Source organism: Gymnoscopelus braueri (genome assembly GCF_963280865.1).
Source record: "Gymnoscopelus braueri genome assembly, chromosome: 4".
Taxonomy (NCBI): Eukaryota; Metazoa; Chordata; class Actinopteri; order Myctophiformes; family Myctophidae; genus Gymnoscopelus; species Gymnoscopelus braueri.
The window spans coordinates 30,722,061-30,733,133 of NC_137605.1; positions in this window are offsets into that span (position 1 = coordinate 30,722,061).

Sequence of the window (11,073 nt, forward strand, 5' to 3'; positions counted from 1 at the left end):
TGTGTGGGAAAACATCAAAAATATACATTGGGAGGACATTACAATTAGTATAGATGAATGATACTAGTGCCAGACTAGTGCTGGAAAAGTGAAAAAAATGCAGTAAGTATAATTTAAGGTGGGCTCACACCTCAAGATAATGGAGTATATTTGGGATAGGGAACACACCGCTCCCGACAATCGAGGGGTGGGCGTGCCTTACCCCAGCCTGAATTGGTAGCGAATATCGTAAGATTATCCTCTAGTGTGAACGGTTCAAAGATCTTAAGCTTCCCGATTTGTTCACAGACGATCTGGCCGCCTAATCATTTTCAAACAAAAAAATGTTTTGATATTTATCTGGATGATCACTACTGTTTTTACATGATGTTGTCGTCGAAACAACCAGTTGTGGGTGCACTGGACAGCTGATGCTTGTTATGCATTCCGCATGTGATGACAGCACATTGAGCCTATGCGTTTGCATTGCTCCGGCAAGCCCGAAAATGCGTGATGCCGCATTATTTTTTTTATCTTGTTTGCATGTGTGCATGTTTGAAGAGAATCTCATGAGAGACTCTTATTGCATTACACTGTGTGTGATGCTACCAGATTTCCAAATTGTTTAAGATTTATAATTAAGTCCTGTAATCTGAGCCCAGGTTTAGTTAACAGGGGTAACAGTGATTTTGTTAGAATAAGTGTTAACTAGCTCTATATTCCGACGCTTTACCAAAAAACTATCACGACGAATCGACGATCAACTAACTAAAGAAAAAGTCCTTAGTTTTAGTCTTTGTCAATTTCATACATAAGCCTAGTATCTTCAAATATATATAAAAAAAAAAAAGAGTAGTAAAAATAGCAAATCGATAAGCTCGCGTTGTAATGTGAGGCCATCGTGAGCTTGTAGATAGGCTATTTTTGGATCTCTCCCCTGATAAATACCCTACAATAAAAAAAACTGAAACTGTGACTATAACCAAGATAAAGCTAAGCCTTTTCAAAAAATAGAAACTAAACTAGACACCCACTTTAAAAACAAGTCAAAAGTTTAAAACTGAACAGAAATTGAAAACAGTGTCAATACAAAATAAAAATAAAAACTGATGCAAAACTATAACAACATATAAAACATATAATACATGTTCAGGTCAGGATAGCAATTTGATCCAATTAGGAGAAATAACTGCTACAGGCTACAGGATAAACAAGTGAAATTGGAAGTGATTAAAGAAATTAGCAGACAAAATTGGAACTGTAACATCTTTTAATTGAAGCTGATAATGATCTTTGTCGGTTCCTCCTGACTGGATAAAATTGGTATCCCCAAAATGTTTGTGCTTAAACTTAAAAAACAACAACAACAAAATGGCCCGTACAATCCAGCTTCATCAAAGCGATTTATCTGAGACATACAGTAACCTTGTGAGACCTCAGGAAAGACCGTCAAACACCAACTACATCTGAATGTGTGAATTAACAATAATGCATGTACTGTAAGTTCCCATACCTTTTCAGCAAACGCAAAACAAACACTATCCAGTAACTATGCTACCAGCAGCTTTTACATGCACTACTACAGTAATATCACCCCAATGTGATATATGCTAGGATAGACCACAACAAAGGGAACTGGCAGTCTGGCACTGCACATTACGTTTATTTTTTATCTCAGCAGTAACTACACATTAATATAACCTATAATTTTACAGCTGTAATCGAGCTAAGGTGAAGAAGATGTAAAGGAAAGTCCCCTTACCTGCAGTCTCTCTGTACAATGCTATTCTTGGATTCAACTGTGCCAGCCTAGCGCAGCCACAATGTTGCTTCCTGCTGAGAACGAGCACCTGCTGCTGACATGCTCCCCTCTCTCCTGACACTTGTCTGTCAGGTCAATGCGTGGCCTGTGCCAAAATAGCCACCTAAAGGCATGTTTCTGGCAGGTACCAATCAAAAGGTGACAGAAATGGTTTGTAAAACCATAGACCTCCTCTGCTTGATTTGTTCAGCGTGTTGCCGTTTCCCCCCTTATGTAGGTGTAAATGACAGCGGAACAATGCACGGGGGTTGGGATAGTGCAGTGGTTCCCAAACGGTGTGCCGAGGCAAACTGGTGTGCCGTGAGACAGTTCAGACCAAGAGTGCCTTGGGATTTTTAAATAACCACACATTATTATTGCAATATATATAACTGTCCTTTGTGACATGATGTTATACAATGCCACATATGGTCGCTCTGCTCGATCCATAGACTTAAGGGCCATTCACAATGAGCACTATAACTATAAAAAATATAGTCAAGTTGATGGCAGAATTCACGCCGACTATTAAAGAAATATAATGGGGAAGTGTGAACGATATAGTTATAGTTATGGCTCTTACGTAACAGACAATACTGTCCTGATACTGTATATTGTTGATGATATGAGGGGCGGCCATAGCTGAGTGGTTAGTGAGCCCGTCTAGGGAGCCAGAGGCCCTGGTTGCCCCAGGTACGATTCCAGGCCAGGCCAGCAAATGTGTCGATGAAATGAAATTTGTCCCTGAGCAAGACTCTTAACCCCTAATTGCTCACAGGCCCTCATTGGAAACAAGACTGCAAGGACTTTCATGAACGGACCTGTTAAAGGAATTATCCTTATCCTTATGTATTTATACTGCATCTTTGTCAACGCAATTAGAATCTTGTTGCCATCCATCCATCCATCCATCCATCCATCCATCCATCCATTGTATCAATAATGTGAATGATTGTATAATTTACTATATCAATACTTTGTGTCCACTCATTTCCCAACACAGGCAAATTCTATACCCTAAAAATATATTTGAACCACTTTCAACCTGACGTCTCTGGCCATCACATTATAGGAAAAGATGTGAAATTGTTATTATAAACACACACACACACACACACACACACACACACACACACATGGCTTAAGGACAGGAGATATTATATGGCAGTCTGCTGATGCAGATACTGGATGTTTCCTGCAAACCTGAGCATAGCCTACACAGATTGCTCTTCACTAATTTGCACGCTTAAAAGCCAAATAACTGTTGTCAAAACATTCTTCACTGACAATAGGTCATAATAACAGTTTTCACTTTTTAAACTGACATTTGTTTCTGGTGTGCGTTCCAAACAATTACATTGTGATTTTACTGTGGGTAAACAGACTGTCTGTTTGTGGAAAAATGATCATAATCGTCTATTCAATGTTGTTTGGTTTCATCAACGCTGAACCCTCTTGCAGGTGTGTTGCCTAGCAAATGTGTAATGACAAAAAAAGAGGGGAAGGGTGGGTTAAAAAAGAGAGGCAAGAGCTATAATTGGTGCAAATGGCAAAGTTTTGGAAATGTGAAAAATGTTATGTGAATAACCTGTATCAGCAGTTGGTGTAAATGTTTAGCTTTTCTCTCAGTGCACATTAGGGGGCACTGTTATAACACCCTCTGTTCAATGTTCTATTCTGCGGGCATGAAAAGTGCAAGACGCTACGAGAGATGACACTTGAATTGTTATGAAGTCCATGTGTGTGATCCACTGATACTTGGATTTTTTTAATGAAGTCCCCATGTGTGATCCTATAGCGTTCATTGTTTCTCTTTGTGTCGTCTTATGAGGCAACAATACTGGACTGTTTCACTTTCTCCCATAATGAAACACAAGCCTTATCATCACATTACTTAAAAGTTAGGTGCGGCATGTTTATTGTATGCACAATGTCCTTTACATAAAAGAAGAAGAAGTTAAACACATATCTCCTTAATAGGAAACACCTATTCAGGTCACAGAGCAAAAAACACAATTTAAAATAATATTTAGTTTCTTTATTTTTGTAATCTTTCTACTTTGAGGCTTGCAGTATATTGTACGTACCATGCATAGGCCTATAGTGAGTGATGTTTACCACTGTAGTCATTATATTTGGTGTGACAAAATATAAAAATCTGTTAATTTATCCGTTTGTGATTCTAAAAAGAAATGTAACCAAATGGACCCTTATGGTTGAGTTAAATTAACATTAAGGATTTTTCTGTGTAACCCCCAGTGTAGGATTTGAGTGATAATGAGCACTCTGTACTTTCCCTGTGAGGTATGTCTTCCTTTCCCTCTAGTTCCTATCTCTCCCTAGCCTCCTTCTATTTGCCAGGTGCTGCTGTCTAGTTAAATGGCCTCTAGTGTGACTGTGACTGTGCCATGCGGCGACCCAGGAGGTCCATGGCTGGCTCTTAGCTGGGACACAGAGAGGGAGATAACAATGTGCTGATGGTGCCAGCTACCGACTCCACACGGTCGCCTTGGGCACCTCCATTAACATGACTCATCTTCTTTCACTGAGTCCCAACTGTATTACATCCCTCCTCAGTTCCATCCTAGACAGAAAGAGGTTCTGTTGTTTAGAAAGCTGCTGCTGCCATCATGTAATATAAAAAAGGCAAACTGGCGGCTGGCGAGAATAGCTCATACCCATCCCTTGTTTGATGTATCGACCACACACAGGCACACATGTCACATACCGTAGATATATGCACATAAACACACACACACACACACACACACACACACACACACACACACACACACACACACACACACACACACACACACTGCTATTTTTTCTCAAACTGTAGGTAGTCTCTTTGCATATATATATGTCACCGGGAGTTTGGAGAACCAGGGAGATTGAAGACAGAGCGCTCGTTTTTAGGCACGGGGCTTCGGGGCGAGGCGGGGCTTTGATGCGACGCGGACCTGTCTTTTGTTGTTCCCCCCCACGTAGCAACCAGGAAGCTACGCTAGGGTAATGCTGAACACGCGTTCACACGCACACGTGATAATAGTTATTGTCCATGACGGAGGCGCGCCGACTCAGCAGAGCTTGAGGCCGAGGAGGCGCGCCCTCGCGCCTCCAGGCGCGAGTGCCTGCGCTGACCGGCCGATGCTCTGCTAGTCGAATTAGCGCCGTCCGAGTTGTGAACCGATAGGGACAGAATTGTTCTTTTCATGTGTGTGTGTGTGTGTGTGTGTGTGTGTGTGTGTGTGTGTGTGTGTGTGTGTGTGTGTGTGTGTGTGTGTGTGTGTGTGTGTGTGTGTGTGTGTGTGTGTGTGTGTGTGTGTGTGTGTGTGTGTGTGTGTCCGGGAGAAACTAAAACAATGTGTGTGCATGCATGCGCATGTGTGTGCGTGCACACAAACACACACACACACCCTCCCTCTAGTCTGGCTTGCATTGCCCTCTAGTGTTGGTTTTACAGAATTGCCTGAAAACAAGCGCTCCTTCTTCAATCTCCCTGGTTCTCCAATCTCCCCGTAATATATATATATATATATATATATATATATATATATATATATAAAATAAATAAACACGCACACACACTTGGTTTCTATCTCTGGCATGTTATCTTTAAGGCTTAGCCAGCTTAACGGCCATGATGTGATCTCAGGAGAGTCCCAGGGACAGCAGTGGAGACCATGCATACTCTAGCTTATTGAGCCCAAGTAAAAAGTGAGCCCCAATGAAGCTTATATCAGTTTTAGATAAGAAAAAGGCTCACCATTCAGTCACGTGATGCATGACGTGATCAGCATGAACTGAGCACATACAGTAAGTTATTCAAACATTTCCACTGCGCTAAACTGGGAAGTCATCAGGTGTTGAACCATACACCCATATTTGTCTATACAGTGCATCTCCTTTGCGACCACTGGCCCCTCTCTGATAAAATTGTAAATCCCTTGCTGTAACAGCACCGTGACTGCACAACCACTATACGGATGAATCCCGGGATGTAGCGAAATGAAAATCGCCAGCTCTGTTTTAGAGCTGTAACTCCTGTGGCCCATGGTTGAATATGTAATGGAAGTCTATCTGTATCCTAGGCCTCCTATCTCTCAATCTCCTCTCAGTGCAATTCCTCCGTCTGCACAACAATGTACCATATTTCCCCAGCACAATCCCATGATGATACCCTTCCCTTATTGGTTTTACAGTATACACAGCGGGGGCATGGCTATAATGCTAGCCTGGCTGAATGCTAACTACGCCAGGTTGACTTATTACAGCTTTATGCAGCTGGGGAGGGCCTCTCGCTCTTCCTGTATTTATATATCTTCCCTGAGCTCCCCCCCACCCTCCCTCTTGTGCTCCCATTTCTCTCTCTATTTCTATTCAGTCTCACCTGTCAGCGTCTCTATCTTTCCCTCAACATCCTTCCCTCCGCCCCCTACTTTTTCCCCTTTTCAGTCACTGCACTCAGTCTGAGTTTCCATCTGCTGTTAAATTCACTCTCTCATGCCTCACATTTACATGCTCCCTTCGATCATTGTTATACAGTACTGTGGTCAAATAAGGCCATGTTATTGTTGAGAGTTATGTTAATACCTCACTGGCCAATACAGCCTTATTCTACCTTCCTCTCTCCGCATTACCCTAATTGAATTTTCCGGTGCCATTTGAAAATGTGGACATGGGGAGGCCTGTTACTCCCTTTGCATTGATTTCTATGTGGTACAGTGTGGTGGAGCTAATAGCGCCTGACAAAACGCAGCTCTCATTCATTCTCTCCCTGCAGGCCCTTTCAACTGCAGGTGGTGGAAATACAGTGCTCTTGGAGATGTAAAAATTGTGTGTCAGTTCCAACAAAGGCAATTCTGGAGCGAAAGATCGGAAGAATGGTGAGGGGGCATGGGCGGGGGGCAGACCATTCCGAAAAGAAAGGAAATTTGGGATTCCACAGCCTGCATATAAATATTCCATTAACTTCAGCCGGCTCCATAATGGCCTGGCAGTGCACTTATGCATTCAGTGCTTGGAATTTGAAATGAAATTATTGTGAGGGGGCGGGGGTGGGGTGGGGAGGGGGGGTGTCGTGGCGCTGAAATGGCCGTTTCCTTTCTTCCAATTTTCTCCTCTTCCCTTTTTTGCCCTTCGTCTTATCATGGGTGACACTAATCCAATTTCAGCTCTGCTTGTGACAGCTCTAACGTGGTTTTGTGTACTGATTCCACTCCCTGTGTGTATTCTCACTCTCACACGCACACGCACTGTGAATCATGCACACAAACAGACATTGATACATACATATACACATGCACATGGACCCGTTCCCTCATATTGTGATTTCCCCATCACCAAATGCACACAACACATCAACACCATGATTGTTAATTTGACACAGTCAAACCCAGTCTGACCCCAGACAGGATGCAACACAACTGTAATGTGACACAACGCTGAGGGAATCATCCTTGCCTCATCTGTTGGCGACTGAATAATAAGGTTTTAGTTTAGAATTAATGGCACAATTTGTGCCACAAGAAGTTGTGTGTGTGTGCGCGTGCGTGCGTGCGTGCGTGCGTGCTAAGTACATAGACACACACTGCTATTTTCTCTAGATAGTCTCTTTGCTAGCCTATATAAATTATAAACACACTTTCTTTCTATCCCTGGTATGTTATCTTAAAGGGAGTTATCAGGCTTAGCCAGCTCAACGGACATATGATTGATTGATTCATTCATTCATATATATACATGCAAAATCCTGAGTGTTAATTTAACACTGCATGTGTCACCAAACAGGCTCAGTGGCCAGGCAACTATCATTGAAGAATTCTGTTGTCTTGTCTTTGTTCTTGTTTTTCTGTTACTTCCCTTTCTGTCTCTCTATTCATCTGACACCACCCGTCCATCAGTTCCTTATACATATAGAAAATATATGATATACACTCGGGTCACTTGATCAGTACCGTGTTTTGCATAAGTGACAGTGGCTACAAGCTTAGATCCTTACGACTAAGACATCAGTTATGAAATATTGTGTGGCTATGTCAGGATGATGCAAATGTGTAAGGTCAATAACCCCTCTAAATACTGTTAAGTGTCAATTTCACACTTTAACCGTGTTGTCAGCAGGCGTGTGACATTGTGTCACTGCTGTGAGTGTGGCGAGGACACGCTGGGAGGCCACATAACTGACAGATGGTTCGTGAAAACCATTATTATGTATTGACTCTGTAGTCCCTGTGAGATGCCTTCTGTCTATATTTTAGAGGAAGGGTTAGGAAATGAGTCCTCTCACCATCTTCTAGGATCAGGAACCCACATCTTTTCAGCAGTATTTCCACACGTTGAGGCTTCTCCACAACTGAGTTGTCACGCCACGGCATCTACCAAGAGACTTTCAGTGAAGTGTGGCAAAGTTTGTGGTATATTTTTGTAACTTGTCTAACTTGTGCAAGTGCTGAGGAAAGCACTTTTCCTGTGGCTTTTTCCCAAGAAGTGCCAATTTTAAAATGACCATGGATCACAGAAAGATGAAAAAACAACAAAAAGATCTTGCCTCTTTTCTCAATTTTTTTTCCACACATAATGCTTATAATAGTGTGTGTGCCCTCACATATACATGCGTGGCTTTGCATGTTTGTGCATTCCACACACTTCTCCACATCAGCAAATAACCCATCTTCCTTTTCTATTCTCCTGCTTCCATTGGGAATCATTTCTCCAATTGTGCATTCCCTGTCGGGGTAGTGCCTGTGGTTTTTGCATGGCAGGAATAGCAGATAAATGGAAGGCAAGGTTGTGGATTCTTTGTGGGTATGCCCCTGAGAGTAGAGTGAAAGAAAACAAATGTCAGAGAAGCTAAAAGCCAACAACCCCTGCAGCAAGGGAGGTAATTGCATCAAAAATAAGTAATCTAAAACAGGGTCGTGGCCAAGCTGCGGTAGGCATCGGTGTGCGTGAGCGTGTTTGTGGGTGTGCCTTGCGCATAAGGTAGATATTGATAGATACAATAGACTCATCATTATGTCACAGAAATTGTGTGTGTGTGTGTGTGTGAGAGAGACAGTGGGTTAACTTTTGTACATCTGTAAGTGAAAGAGAATAAAATAGTAAGCTTGAGGGTGTGTGGTTTGTCACTGAACATGGTAGCATTTCAGGATGGGGGGGAAAAAAAAACCTAACCCTACATTGTGTGCTGAGTTAGCTCCATTAGCTTTGTGCGATAGAATGTGTTTGTATACTGCTGGCACGGGCCTGTACGTGTGTATTCGGTCATAAATCATTCATACAATGCTCTCTTTGTGTGTATGAAATAATTGGAAGTATTGCTTCCAACAAGATCATTTCCAAAGTTGATTCACCATACTTTGTGAATGCTGCACTTATAATTCACAAATAGTCATCCAAAACCGTATTTTACAATAAATAAATAAGAATACAGTTCAGAGTTCATATTAATGATCATGGCAATGATGATGATATTCTTATTCAAGTCGAGTTGCAAAACATATCACTAGATTGTGACCACCAATTTTTCTTTACCGATACCTACCAAGCCAGATAACGTTTGACTTATGGCTGGGAAGTCCATTACTTTAAACACATTAAAAACACAAGTCTGTGTTGCTGTATTACTGTTTCAGCAAAAGTTACTGCCCAAAACATCCACAATTGAAGTGTCTGAAAGGAACAAGTGCAGGGGTCAGGCAAATATCAGTGTGATTAAAAAGATGAATAATACTGTAAAGCACTTGTGTATGAAAGCCAACAGTTGGGTGGAATAGTTTCAGCAGAAGGTGGCATATTGCATTGACATCCAGCAGCCTTTGACTATGACGCAAGCACGGTCATCTGCCAGTGCCCCCAGCTTTTTCTGATTGTGAAGAGTTAATTAGACCCCCCTCTGCTGGATGTGATGGTGCATTACAAGCACCCTGATGGGTACTGGAATAGTCCTTTTATCTCTAATAATAGCCCCATTCAAGAAATAATTCCATCACCTTCCAGTTTGAATATACCTTTTTCAATTATTTTCTTAAAGCAAAGAATATTGCCATATAATATTATTACCACATACATGCGATGCGAGAGTGCGGACAAGCCAACACCAACTCGGGACTCCTGAATCGCTGCCCTCCACACCCTCCGAGCATCTGGGTCTTGAGCTCTGCAGTGTTGTTAGCTCTGCTGTCGCTCCGTAGCGTGTCTATGTAGGTAGTGCGCCTCTTTCCTTTCCTGGCTGTCCCTTGGGTTGGCTCCCACAGTGTCAGTTTGCTTGCCACCAGTTCCGGGTGCCTGACTCAGTGCCCAGCCAGCCTCATCCTTCTTTCTCTGACCTTGTCTGTGACCCGTGGTAGGTCCCCATAGAGGTCCATGTTTCTGATGTGGTCCGCCCATGTGACACCAAGTGTCATTCATCGCATTCTTGTGTAAACGCCATACAGGGCCCTTTCCTGCTGTGCTGCGAGCGTTCATGTCTCTGCCCCCTACAGCAGCACTGACTCCACTGTAGATACGAACTTGAGGTCTTCTCCCATGTTAGATTTACACACTCTCCTCATTCCATGCAGGGCATTCCAGGAAAGTGCCCTCCGGACCTCCACTCAGTCCGCTGGCATGTTTTTCTTGTATTGAAGGTGGACATTTCTATTTACCAGATGAAATTACAGGGAGTGACAGATATCTTGACAGAAAAAAAGTTTTAAAATTACTTGTAAATGGCTACAGACGGAGTCTCCATCTGTAGAAGATTGGCTTCAAATAATCTCCTATTAACATAGAACAGTATTTGTCTTTTTTTTTTTTAGATAAGATGTCTGGCAACATATTTTATGTCTACTTGTTTGTCTTGTGTCTTGTGTGTTGTTTCATGAAAAATGAATATAATCTAAGTGAAGAACAAAGAAGGTGGACATTCCTTTTGTTATGTTTGTGTGCAAGCATTCATTTGGTCTTCTTACTAAATCGTCGTACTAAATTCAATACTTGAATAAACTAATTGTTACACTGGTGTTTAAAGCTTAATATCTCTGGATAGAGCGCCACAACCCTCTTTATGACAGACAATTCTGGGGAGCAGAGGACTTAAATATGTCTTGCTCAGTCTCATGTTGTCCTTATACCATGTCAGTAGATCTGTCCGGTGTCCGTTTGCCCCATTATTGCTTAGACACAATTTGTGTACATCTGTAAGGAATTTTGATTGTAATTTTGAATCTTGCAAAGCAACTTTAGGGCTGACATGTATTTTGAAATATTGGAACGATTACGTTTCGGTGGTTATTATTTCCGTCCAA